The sequence below is a fragment of the Peromyscus leucopus genome, chromosome 9, assembly GCF_004664715.2.
Source record: "Peromyscus leucopus breed LL Stock chromosome 9, UCI_PerLeu_2.1, whole genome shotgun sequence".
NCBI classification, from domain to species: domain Eukaryota; kingdom Metazoa; phylum Chordata; class Mammalia; order Rodentia; family Cricetidae; genus Peromyscus; species Peromyscus leucopus.
The window spans coordinates 46,474,841-46,488,100 of record NC_051070.1 but is presented as its reverse complement, the minus strand read 5'-3'; the positions used below and the strand labels follow the sequence as shown (position 1 = coordinate 46,488,100).

General features: G+C 45.2%; 1 long non-coding RNA gene across 1 annotated transcript; it reads left to right on the top strand.

The window, feature by feature from the left end:
* Positions 1 to 1,779: 1,779 nt before the first annotated feature.
* Positions 1,780 to 5,281, top strand: LOC119088504. The gene is made up of 2 exons (XR_005092151.1): positions 1,780 to 2,209; positions 5,060 to 5,281. It is a non-coding gene; the product is annotated as an uncharacterized LOC119088504 (long non-coding RNA).
* The last annotated feature ends 7,979 nt before the right edge of the window (positions 5,282 to 13,260 follow it).

Here is a 13,260-nt window from a genome sequence, read left to right as displayed (position 1 = left end):
CCTATGAAGCAGGAAGGGTCCAACTCCTTGATGAGTGGGGTCTGCTATGTGAATACAAAGCAGCCCTGGGAACAGTTAAAGGGCTAGAGCAGATTTTACAGTCTCTGAGACGAGAATATTGATCGACAATCAGCGGCAGAGGTTGCCTGGTCGTTGCTATGGGTAACAGCAGGTACTTGTGAGGCTAAGATGGCTGCCCAGAGTGACACATGTTTAGGAAGGGATGGTAACAAAAAAAAAAATGGCACATGGCTAGCACCCTCCGTGCTCGTCTCTGAACTGGCAGAAGAACTGAGTAGAAAGGAGAATGAAATGGAGGCGTTGGCTTGCTGCTTCTCACAGCTGGGAGGCTGGAGGGTAATGATACAAATCGGATCTGTATTAACAAGCCCTTCCTGGAACCCCATGGCCTGGATCCCACAGGAGGAGTTAGGTGGCAGAAAGGAAGAGTGAAAACAGGGGGCCAGAAGACACTCAGGTGTGCCCTTTGGTAAAGGGAAAATCCATGCTCCAGAAGTCAGATACTCATCACGGTCCGGCGTAGGAGACGGTGATATCAGAGCGAATTCAGTACCAGAGTTCTAGCACTGGGGAAAGGTTGTAAACAGTGATGAAAGAATCTCTGTTGGCTTATGAGGCCATGGGATGCAGGGGTGGGTGGAATCAGTCTACACGCGTCAGAAGCAGAGAAACTGAGCAACGTAACCACACATCCACCCTTGAGACACAGAATTACATACCCTGAGACATTACAGGGAACCAGTCTCTGGTAGACAGGCTCATAGGAGTCATAAGAGGTACTTGACCATCACTAGTAAAGGTGCCCATGGATATTAGGGGCTGGAGGACCATAGAGGAGGTAGTGGGTACTGAGGGAACCAGGTATAAGGAAATCAACACATGATGCCCAGTTCACTGAGCTGGATATGACTGTGTTCACCAGATACTTCATGAGAACTGGATTTAGCAAGGATCCAGAGACTGGCGTGGTGCTCTAGAGGCTTTGCTGAGCCCTTTGGCGAGGCAGGATCTTTGTGAAGGATGAAAAGCTCTGGAGGATTTACAAGACATAGACCAGTGTGTAAAGTATGTCCGTGAACTGGGAAAGCAGCCTGGAGGAGATAAGAGAAGGGTGAGGCAGGTGAGGTCTTTCGCAGTTGCTCCAAGGCAAAAGTGGCAAGATTTGTTTTTTTTTTTTATTTTTTATTTTTATTTTTTTTTATTTTTCGAGACAGGGTTTCTCTGTGTAGCTTTGCGCCTTTCCTGGAACTCACTTGGTAGCCCAGGCTGGCCTCGAACTCACAGAGATCCGCCTGACTCTGCCTCCCGAGTGCTGGGATTAAAGGCGTGCGCCACCACCGCCCGGCTAAAAGTGGCAAGATTTGTATTGAGCCTGAGTTCCTAAGTTTTTACCTACTTATTTTTATTCCTAAATGTTAAGAAGAAGAAGAAGAAGAAGAAGAAGAAGAAGAAGAAGAAGAAGAAGAAGAAGAAGAAGAAGAAGAAGAAGAAGAAGAAGAAGAAGAAGAAGAAGAAGAAGAAGAAGAAGAAGAAGAAGAAGAAGAAGAAGAAGAAGAAGAAGAAGAAGAAGAAGAAGAAGAAGAAGAAGACGACATAAAGCCAAATTCTGTGCGAAGGACCTTCTGGGAGGCCTTGAAGCCAGAAGAGAGGTTCACAGAAGGAGTGCCTGATAAATCAATACAGGTACAGAAGACCAAGCCTGTTTCGGGGACGAACCACTATTCCGCCAGACTAAGCGAACTCTTTTCTCTCCCTCGAGAGGTTATGCTAGGGGTGGAGACCGGTTGCCTGGCCAGAGTCTACTCCAGCCAGGGGCCGGGTGTGTGGTGTGTGGAGAGGTAACAACCGCAGCTACAGCCACAGCGCTCTGTCCGCAGAGCCTCTGCAGCTTGTGGGGGACAAAGCCCAAGCAGAGGGCGCAGCACCAGAGAGCAGAGCCTCCGTCCCCTTGGCCCCGGACAAGGCTGAGCAGCAGGAACCAGCCGCACCCAGTTCGCCAGGGGTGGGGAAAGGCAGGAGGGTCCGTGGGAGAGCTGAAGGAAAGGGAAGTGGAAGGTCCCAGAGGAAATGACCCAGGACTGCGGGCTGTCAGCTGAAGCTAGGGCCTCTTCTCCGGGCTGCTACTGTACCCAACATTGATTTGTGAAGGAAGCAACTGATAGTAATGGCGGGAATCCTCCCACACTGGGTGAGACTTGGTTTATGTTTGACTTTCGTATTTTCTCAGCGGCGCACTTCTGTAATCACCTGACATTCGCTTGGGGCAATGACTGCTGACTTTCAGAGTGCTCCAGTCAAGGTTATCTGAGTAACCCTGCCATTAGTTTACAGGGGGTGGGGGGCTTAGGATTTTGGGCCATTGTTCTGCCCAGCCTCTGTACACTGTGTTATCTAGACAATATAATGTTAACCCTTGAGTGTTTTGTGGGTTTGGAAGCACACAGGAGAGACACGTGAGTGCACCCTAAAGAGCAAGCATGGGAAATTAGTTCACAAAGGGTTCAAAGGCCAAAGTGTTGGGAGCTTTATGGGTTGGCTGGGCAAGGTACTACCAAGGTGACTGGGAGAAGTGTGCAACAGCCTGAGCCTGTAAATGCTCAAGAGTGAGCAAGGGTTTCCTGTCAGAGTGGAAACAGACTCCCCAGAGCCAGAAGGTTAAGAAGAGTCTCAGCACTCGGGGTGGGATAACTCCCTAGGAGTTGCTGGCCACAGAGGCCTTAGGGGCCCCTAAAATAATAAAGTCGACTGCTACTGCTGTTGCTTACAACATGGGACTAGATGGTAAGACCCTGGTGCCCAAGGTGCCACATGTTTGGTTGAGGGATGTGGGGAAATAAAGCTATGACTGAACTCAAAGGGTCCCTTCCTGCGGTTGCCCTGGAGAATTAAAGGCAAAGTCCTACTCCACTGTGGGCCCCGGGAGCCTCTCAGGAGAAGTGCCATCAAAGAATATGAATTAGAAGGACCAAGTCTGGCTGGGCCATTCTCGGGTTGTTAGAAGTAGGTTTCAATGGCGTATTCATTAGGGATTTGTTGATATCTGACAAGCTGTCTTTGCAAATGCTCTTCCTTTTTATTCCTTGGAAAAATCTGGATTGGGCCTGAGACTATTCTGAAGTTGGGGCCCACAGAACAATTTTAGCTGCACCTGGAGGGGGTCTACTGGCATCTTCCCCTTGGGCCTTACAACGCTTATCCTGAAATGAATTAGAAGTCTTTCAAGCACCTGAGAGGATGCAAACCATACCAGCCATGGGCAGATGGGAGAGGGGAATCAGCTTTTCTGTTTGGCTCGGCTAGTATGCAGCACCTCTACCCGGCAGCCATACATCACACTGCGCTCTTTGGAACCAACTGAGAATAAGGCTGCGGGGGAGAATACCAACACCAAAATTTTATAAGATGTAGTGGTATTTGCTCTGCCCATGACCTTGGGCTATAAAGCCCGAAAGAGGCGGTGCTTCTTGCCTGCATACATGACCTCTTAAAAGGAAAGGGAGAGGGGTCACATTCTTCTTGGCATGATCGAACACCAGTCGGCCAGGTGCATTTGCTCCTGGACAGAACAGAGGATGACTTCAGCTGTTTACTTGGTTCTGTGCTCGTGAGTGTGTTTCTCTATTTAATATCTTAATAAATGCCTGATACCCCTCAAGCAGACTCAACTGGCTTTCTCACATTATCAAGATATGGCAGCCACATATTGAGTAAGACAAGCATTAGGAAAGCTATGAAAATATGACAGTGTCACCTTTCTCTGACATATCTAATGCCCTTGTGACAAAGGATGTCTACTTTTGGTGGGAGGGTACTCATGTGACTTTCCTTGGGTCTACTGCAAGTCTATGAATCTGTTTTGAAGTAACTATATAGAGAGTATTTTTACAAGACGTTCATTTTTCAATGTTCTCTGAGCCCAGATTACCATTTTTAAATTATCTTATTTTATCAGATTTTTTTTTAGTAGTCAATAACTGTATGAAAAATGCTCTGTGTTGAAGTAGGAAGTCAAAACCTTCACTGTAACTTCAGTTTACTGGGGTTCCCCTTTAAAGAAATGCCAGGCAATTCAGGAACATGGTATGGTGTAGCTTCTACCCAGGCTCCTGGACTAACGCCCTGTTGCTGGCTGTCTTCTCACATTCCCATAGGATGGTCCATGTCCTCAAATGATAAGAAATATGGAGAAAATGAGGATGGGAAGTGCGGCCTTAATTCATTAGTTTCCTCCGGGACAGGAAAGACTGAACAGGGAGGTTTACCACGAGCAAAGGCTCCTTCATCGCCAGACTCTGCCCTTCTGCCCTTCCTGCTCTGACACTGTGGCCATCTCTAGAGCAGCAGGGACTTCAGTCCTGCATGTGCGTCTCAGGTCAGAGGGAAAAGCACAAAGCGCCAATGTGTGATTCCCAGCCTGAAAGGGACCCATGTCCCCTGCTAAACAACACTCGAGATTTTTTTTTTTTAAACGAAGGCATTAAGCTGACCTTCTTTTGAAATGAGCCCTAAGGGTAAACAAGGAGAGGTCTTGTTTTCCCTTCATCCTGGAAAAATAACATTTTTCGCTTTCCAGCTCAGTCCAGTTGACTGAATTGGAAAGGAATCTTATTTTCTCTGGAAAGATTTATTTGCCCAACAGTTGTGTTTTTGTATGTGTGTATGTGTTGGCAGGAGCCAATAGATTTTCCAGAACAAGGGTTGTCTTGTTCACAGTGTAGTGGGCCCTAAGAACTGGTGAGGGGGTTAATGCTGGGGAAGCCCATGGCAGACTTCACAGTTTGTATGAATTCTGAAGCAGGTTGAGCTCTCCTGGACGCAGGGACTGAAAGGTGAGTATTGTGGGTCCAAGGCTGTGTGGTGCTAGCTGACTGGTCGGCAAGTGGCTTCACATACCTGCTTTCTTTGGTCTTCCAACGTGACCATCAAGACCTATTGGGAAGTGTCTGTATTTCTGTTCCAAACAGAGAGATTTATTCCCTTAAAGCTCAGTGTAGAATTTTCTTCTTTACCTACAAGCACACTTCTTTTCGCACTCTAGGGTCACCGGTTCCAGGGTCAACAGAAGAACAATGTGTTGATTCAGAAGAAGACTTAAAGGGGTCACCATGCTTCCCAATTTGCTGCCTTTTTCTCTAGTCAGCTTCTCAAAGGACTTGAGAGAGTTTGGAATAAATATTCCCCACTTGACATGAAACAGTTTTTACTACTTTCCATTTCCCCCTGTGTTCTAGACATTCCTATAATAAAAGCCAAAACTCGGTGCTTGTTCCATGTACGTTTCTTTGAAGTTCAGCAACCTGTTTCTTGTCAACTCAACCTATTTATTTTAACATAAGAAACCAAACCTATCTTTTAGCCGAAATCCCCTCGCCTTCTTTTCTGTTTCCAAGTCCTTGCTCGCTAGGCTCAATCGACAGCTTGGCTTGCTTTTGGATGAGCGACTCGTCACTCAGCTGGTCTTGGCTTTGCCAGGTGTGTCTGGCCAACGTAAAGTGAAGATGTTTTTCCTTTGAGCATGAACGTTAAAACTTTTGCCACATTTTCCACTGCCCGTTGTCTGTTTTTAAGGAAGCACAGACCAACAGAAAACAGAGGAATCTGGGAATTCTCCTTTGTAGACATTGGCTGCCAGCCTCTTGGTGCATTTAATTTAGTCAAAACCCACATAATAAAATGAGAGGAAATATAATTTTTCTTTGGCAGCCTGGTTTCTATAAGGGGAGCCTGGCCAATGGCATCTCCTCCAAGCTGGCGCTGGAAGACTGGACAGCCCCTCTCCCTGTCCTGTCCGCAGGCCCCAGCCGTGTGCACTCTGGGCCTGGCAGCCCTGAGGCCTGAGCCAACTGTACTGGGACAGCTTCCTGCTTTTCCTACGGCACATTGAACATCTCCAAATTCATTCCCAATGTGCCCCAAAGCCCATGTAGTTCTGAAATTGTAAACTGCATTGATTTCCTCTGTGTTCTGCATTCCTCTACTTAAAAGCTATTGGGGACTGAATTTGGGCTCAGTGGAGTCACACTTCCTTCCAAGTTAGCAAGCACAGCAAGTTCCTGGAGAATCTAGGAGTCCTTGTGAAAGAAACCCAGTACAGAGTTTGCCTGCCGCCATCCCCCCCCCCCGTGTGTGTGTGTGTGTGTGTGTGTGTGTGTGTGTGTGTGTGTGTGTGTGTAGATAGATCTATTTGTTAACTGAGACTGAACCCAGGGTCTCACACATACCGAACATGTTGTTAACCTTGAGTTGCTTTCCCAGTCCTTTCTCAGTCTAGTCTTCAAATACCTACTCCATCCTTGATGTTGAACAGACATTAATTGGAAATGGTAATCATGAGGTAAAAGAAACAAGAGAGAAAAACAAAACTTTGCTTGTATACCAACAAAAAAAAACAAAAACAAAAACAAAAATCAAAAAACAAAACAAAACCCAAAACAACCCAGAGGTTGCTGTGTCGTCCCCCCCCCCCCCCCCCGTCCCAATTTCCAATCTCCATCAAATCTCTGCGTTCTTTCTGAAGGGCTCCCAGTCCACTGGAGCTCCAGTTTTCCTGGCCATGATGCCTTCCGGCAGGGCTAGCTAGTCTATGTTCTTTCTTCCTCCACCAGCATCCTTTCTCACCCATCCCCAAGGTGATAAGAAGTTCCCAGGTAGCCACTCTACACAGTCCTATATCCCCATCTCCAGCAAAGGGCCTCAAGAGTTGGGAAAAACAAAACAAAACAGATCCTTCACCAAGAAGCAGGCAGTATCTGAGAGGAAGTGCTGGTGAAGGATTAATGAATCTTGTACTCTAGGTTTCTGAATGAAAGACCAGATGTAAGAGGGAAAAGTAACGTGGAAAGAACTTCACTTAATTGTCAAGGCTGAATTGTCAAGGCTGGCTTCTCTAGAGAGGTGCTGTTCATTCTGCTTCTGAATAATGTTAACGCAGTACAATGGCAGATAAGCATGTAGCTTCATGGAATTCCTCTAGCCTGATGTGAGGAGCTGAGCAGGAGGGAGAGCCCCGGGAAAGTCATGGAAGGAAAGAACAAAGACAGGACTGAAGTGTTGGTCCTCAAGTGGTAGTGTTCTTTTTCCTGCTGAGGACCTGAGTGGATGGGCACGGAAGTAGTAAGCTATATGGTATAGTGCCCAGGTGAGGGTGAACAGAATTGTATGACATTGTCTTAATTTGTTGATGTGAGTTGGTGTGATGTGAGTCTCCAGTAAAGAATGTAAACTACATATGTTAAAATACTTTACACACCTATGTGTGTGCCAGCAAATTTAGAGTAGATTTTCAGTGTTCACACGCACCTATTAGAGAACGTCTACGGTAAACCATGAAGCATGGTACACGACTCCACACGAAGTCATTATTGTAGTAGAAAGACCTAGAGCATAGGCAGTTCATCAGAAGCCGTGTCTGCTTTCTCCACGTGGAGTTCACGAGGCAAAAGGGCCTGAGGCACACTCAGATGGGAGTTCAGTACAAGTTTAGACTCAATCACTTTGTGTTTCTCTGATATCTTGGTTAAGAGAATTAGCAAGAAGATGCTTGGAAAGCCCTTTTATCTGATTTGGTTTGGATCTAGTGCATTTGCTCAGATAGTGAACCTGAGCAAAGAGGCCAAAGCGAAGCAAGCTGGAGATGTCTGTCCTGCACTCAGATTGTACTGAGAGTCTTCTTACACAAAAATGTATGTATCACAGATGTACAGAGTCACCCAACTTCAGGGACTTGACCCCCCACTTCTAAGTAAGCGACCTTCTGCCAAGTCCTTACTTCTCTCTGCCTCAGTTTCCTTTTGTGTAAAATGGAGCTGATTGTAGCTCCTAACTCAGTAGGCCCTTGAGAAGACGGGGTTGGTGTGCAGAAAACACTCTGTGTGTCATGTTAGAGTGTGAACCGTGAATCTGCTGCTTCAGGACAGGAAACTGAGAAGGGGGCTCTGTATTAGTGAATCTGTACGTGCCGTCCAACAAGTCATTTTAATTGGTTAACTTACATAGACTCCTAATAATTCATTTTCAGATTAAGGCTATTAATCCTATTATATTTATCTTCTCAGCCGAGGACCAAGGAGAATCATTAATTTGCCTAATGTCACACAACTGACCAGACGCCAACGCCTTCGGGGGTCACTGCCTGAGTCAAGTTTGCATAACTACCTTGTAAGGACTGGTGAGAGCTCGTTCGGGGAAACCGTAAAATGTCTGAGATCACACTCAGATAGAAATGGAAAAGCAAACAGGAAGGTATCCTGCAGAGTGCATTAGCTCACAGTCCCCCACCCTGTTTCCAACAGGAAAGTGTGACATGAAATGAAGTGGTTACAGCTAACCTCCAAGCCGAAAGTCCGTGGGGGTAAGTGGGGGGCCTCAGCCAGCAGGTCAGTGGAAGCCAGTGCTTTGCAGTTTCTGTGCTGTTCCTGTCAGAATTTTTTTCTAAAAGAGTTCTAGAAGCCATTTCGCCAACCTATCAAGTATTAAACATATCCACATTTGCTTAAGCGAGAAGTGATTTTTCTCCTTCAGGCTCTTTCCAAAGCAGGCGTTCCTTTTCTCGTGTGAGGCGTTTTGACAAGCCTGGCCTGCTGGGAGTCAGCTCTTAACATCTCGTTATTGATCACAGTGCTTGCGGTGGGTGGAGAGGTGGGAGGTGATCCTCTGTTGGATGCCTCCAGTCTGGAGGCTTAGCCTTCATTTGGAGATGAGGAAAGGGTACAGACAGGTCAGTTGAGGTACATGTGTTCTCCAGCCTGCTAACTGGGGCACCAGCCTTCAAACCTAGGATTGTTTGGCTCCAGAGTCCATTTTTTTTTTCCTGAGTTGACTGAAGACAGACCAGACTAAATCCGATTGAAGGTCAGGGTGATTTGCTACAAGACTCTAATTATTCATTTACACTTTTGTCAAAAAAGGTTGAAGTTCAGGCCCATCCAAATCGGTGCCAGACAGATGAATTAAAGCTCAAACAAGCCGTGGGGCAGAACAGATCCTGCAAGAAGATTGGCCATATCTGGCTGATTCACTACACACTTAAGCTATTCAAAGACATTTGCAGACCCTAATCTTTTAAACCACCAATCCTCCTGATTTACGCAGTAAAGGGAATGCTTTGTTCTCAAGCATGATAGCCTCCCCGGGGTTTACTCTGGGCTGGGACGAATCAGCTCCCTTTTTCTCCACTTCCGAAGTCCTGTCAGGATGCACGTAGATCATGGGAGGTTACCAGAGCCGTAACCTGAAGTCCTCACTTATTTGTGTGGAACAGTCCAGTGTCTGCCACTGTCAGCATTATCTACAGTACAGTGCTGTCCATCAGTATCTACATTAAACCGTATGTAAGACATCTGAGAGCTGGAAACCCAGAGGATGCAGGCGTAGGGGACAGATTCCCATGCACAATGACAAAGCAGTTGTACTTTCACTTTGCTGTTTTATCCCGTATTTTGTGGTGTTTCTTTCTGAACTCCATGTTTCTCCGCAGAACAAGCTCACCTCGGGTTAGCCACACGACACTCTGAGAACCTCCTTGGCCCTTCACTGTTTCCCATGTTCACCTCACTCCACCTTGAGCTCAGGTAGTCATGGCTGTCTTCCCACAGGATTATCTGTCAAAGGGTCTCCCTGACTCCTTTCTCTTTATAATCAACATTGCAGTAATTCTAGGTGCCTCTCCCCTGATACAGTTTATGGCAACAGAATTATAAACAGCTACTCAGACCCAATGCAAGCTCTTTATCCATGCCTTTGATAGACTTAGCCTCCTGATCTCGATGAACATTCCAACCTTCTGTTCTATGTGTTTATGCTCTAGACAAGATAGAATAACGATGGGTACTTGCAATACCTTCTGCTTACCCATTTTCGTCCTTTGAAAATACTTTTTATTCTTTGAGAATTTTATACATGCATACAATGTATATTGATCATATTTATCCACCACTCCTTCCAGATCCACCCCACCCCCAACCCATTCCCAATCTTGTGCTCCCCACCCTCTTTTATATAGCCCATTGATTGCAGGTTGTGCTGTCTGTATACTTATGGGTAGTGCAACCATCCACTGGAACATGGTCAACCTACCTGAAGTCCCACCCTTAAAGGAAATTGAGTCTTCCTTTCCCAGAAGCTACCAACTGTCAGTAGTTCCTCAGTTACTGGTGGGGCTTTCAAAACCCTTCATCCTCCATGCTGGAAATTGACTGGCTTGATTTCATGCAGATCTAGTGTAGGCAACCGCAGATGATGTACATTCATGAGTGCAGTAGTCTTTTCCTATTCAAAAGACACCGCTTTGGGCCAATCTTCTCCAACCTCTGGCTCTTAGAATATTTCTGCCGCTTCTTTTGTGATGATCCCTGAGCCTTGTGTGTGTGTGTGTGTGTGTGTGTGTGTGTGTGATATAGATGTCCCATGGTGACTGAACACTCCACAGTCACTTATTCTGTGTGCTTGGAGCAGTTGTAAGTTTCTACATTAACCATTGTTCATTGCATCAAGAAACTGCTCTGATGAGGTCTGAGAACCATACTCATCTATGGATATAAAGGCACCAATTTAAAGGATAGTTTATTTAGCAAAATAATAGTAGGTCCATCCTTGGGGCTTATGAGTTACTACTCAACTGTGGGTTCTTAGCTATATTTAGAGAACCAGACATGTGTTTCCACCTGTGGAGCAGACCTTAAATCCAGCCAGAAAGTGGTTGGTTACCTCCATATTATTCATGCCACTATCACACCTATGGCCATATCTTGCCATATCAGTCATTATTGTAGCTCAGAACATTGACAGTTGGGTAGGACTATTGATGACTTCACCCTCAGGAATCTGCATAGCACCTTTGGTGCTGTGAAAGCTAGCCAGCATGGAGGAATATTCCTGGCACATAACATTCTATTACAGAGTTCCCCACCTATCACGTTCCTAGGTATCTTTCTAAAAATAGCCTTTTTTGATTCTTTCAGTTGGAGTAAGTCATGATCATGGAGTAAGTAAGTGCTTTTGTTTCTACTGCAGTTTCTGTTATTCTTGTTTTCTGGTTTCTTACCACAATCTTCATTCCGAGTCTCTCTCTTTCTCAGATCTTCTCAACTTACAGTAGAGCTATAACTTAATAAAAAATTAATCAGATGTTGCCACTACCCTACTCATTCATGAGAGTGGATTGGATGACATATCTCACATCCAAGTAAAAGATCAAATTCAAAATTCAAGTATGGTTTCTGTTAAATGTGAATTGCTTTCACACCATGGTAAATTAGAAAATGTTAAGTGAAAACGATGTAAACTGGAAGCCATCATTTCCTCATCATCTGGAATTGTGGATCCTCTGCAACGCTCTCTATTGTGAACTGATGATCTTGATTATGATGTTATTGATGATGACAATGGAGAAGGAGGGATCAAGGGATGAGGAAAAGATAACTGGAAATTTTTTTTTGCTTCTCTCATTATAGTTTGCCAACAGTGAATGTTATAAAAATTTCCTTTATGTTCACCTGAAATATGATCCCTTGAAACTCAGCTCCATAAAGCAGCTATTGAATGACTGCTATCACAAATTATATGATTTGAGGCACAGACTACATTGGTCAACCAGCTATGACCCATGTTAGTCCCTTTCCTACTGTATCTACAGGAGTCATCTTGGTCTCACATCCCTGGAGCATGAAGGTTTCTCTGATCGAACTCACTCTCCACTGCTTCTCAGGGTTCCCTCCAGTTCCATGTTCAGCCTGGCTCTTTGGGTTTATTTCTGGAAAGCATCCTCTTCCTAGATAAAGTCATCTCTGGGCTATAACATACATGGGAATAGGGTATATATAGGGCCATTGAGAGATTTATTGGCTTTATGATAATTATGTATAGCAATTCTCTTGGGGAGTCCAAGGCAGAAAAGCTTGTTCTTCCATCCACACAAGGAATTGTAGCTAAGACTTGGGATTAAATCTTCAAATATTTGACAATTACTACCCTATCTCCCATAAATCTTCTCTGGAAAGACTTAGTTATTTTGGAAACAAAGAATGTGGTTAGGGAACTGGTAAAGGATCTTAGTTAAAATATAGGAGATGGCCTTCACAGGGGCTTATGTAGAGGATTTGTCTCTTCTTTAAGATTGAGTGGATAATATGACAGCTCATTAGTACAGAGATGGAAGAAGTCATAATAGTCACAACATCTGGAATACATCAGTATTTTGGCGTATTTCTGAATACTGTTAGAGACGTTAACCTGTGTTTGGCATCATAAGCTAATTGTGTGACTTAGACATTGTTGTGGGTAGCTACTCTCATCACACACAGAACAACCAAATCCACCCTTGTCTTTCCTCCTAATCTCTCTGCCTTATCCCACATTTACTCTTTCCTGAACCTTGCAATGGCTTCTTGGTTTTTTGTTTGTTTGTTTTGTTTTTCGAGACAGGGTTTCTCTGTGTAGCTTTGCACCTTTTCCTGAAACTCACTTGGTAGCCCAGGCTGGCCTTGAACTCACAGAGATCCGCCTGGCTCTGCCTCCCGAGTGCTGGGATTAAAGGCGTGCGCCACCACCGCCCGGCTCTTGCAATGGCTTCTTAATTGGATCCCTTGTCTCTTATTTCTCCATTCTCCCAAATCAAAGCCCATGATTCAGTGAAAGGGGATAATTATGCAAAAATGCATGTCTGGTCAGATTTCTGACCCCAAAGTCCTATTTTCTTAAAGCTCCCGTCCCTCTCCTCCTTGAGGTTCTCTGTCTCTGCAGAGGTGCTCACACACGCGCACATTTTACCTGTTTCTGATGCACATCTTTGTAGTAGCACTTGGGTCACTGTAAGGCTCTTCCCCACCTCCCCTGCAGCCCTAGAGTGGCATTCCCCAGCGCTGACTGTGCTTCCTAGCACCTGACATGAGTCTAATGCTTTGCCTTAGGAAAGAAGACAGAATCAAGTCCAGCTTTCCTGCTGCAACACCCCCGAAGGCTTTTGTAGTCTTGGCTGCCCTAGGTTCTCCAATAAGTACCATCTGTCATGGCCAAGATTGTCTGACAAACCACAGGGCAGATCTATTCTTCGGTATGCCTTGGGTTTTCCAATCTCAATGGCACTGGCTATCTGCTTAGTACATCCTCTTTCTCTACTTGGAGAATCCTATTTAATGTTTAGAGGAAGACAAATATCCTCTTTCTATGGACCTGTCTACACTTTGGTTACAGGTGTTTGATTTTTCTCTGACAACATTAATCAAATAAATATTTTATTTAATT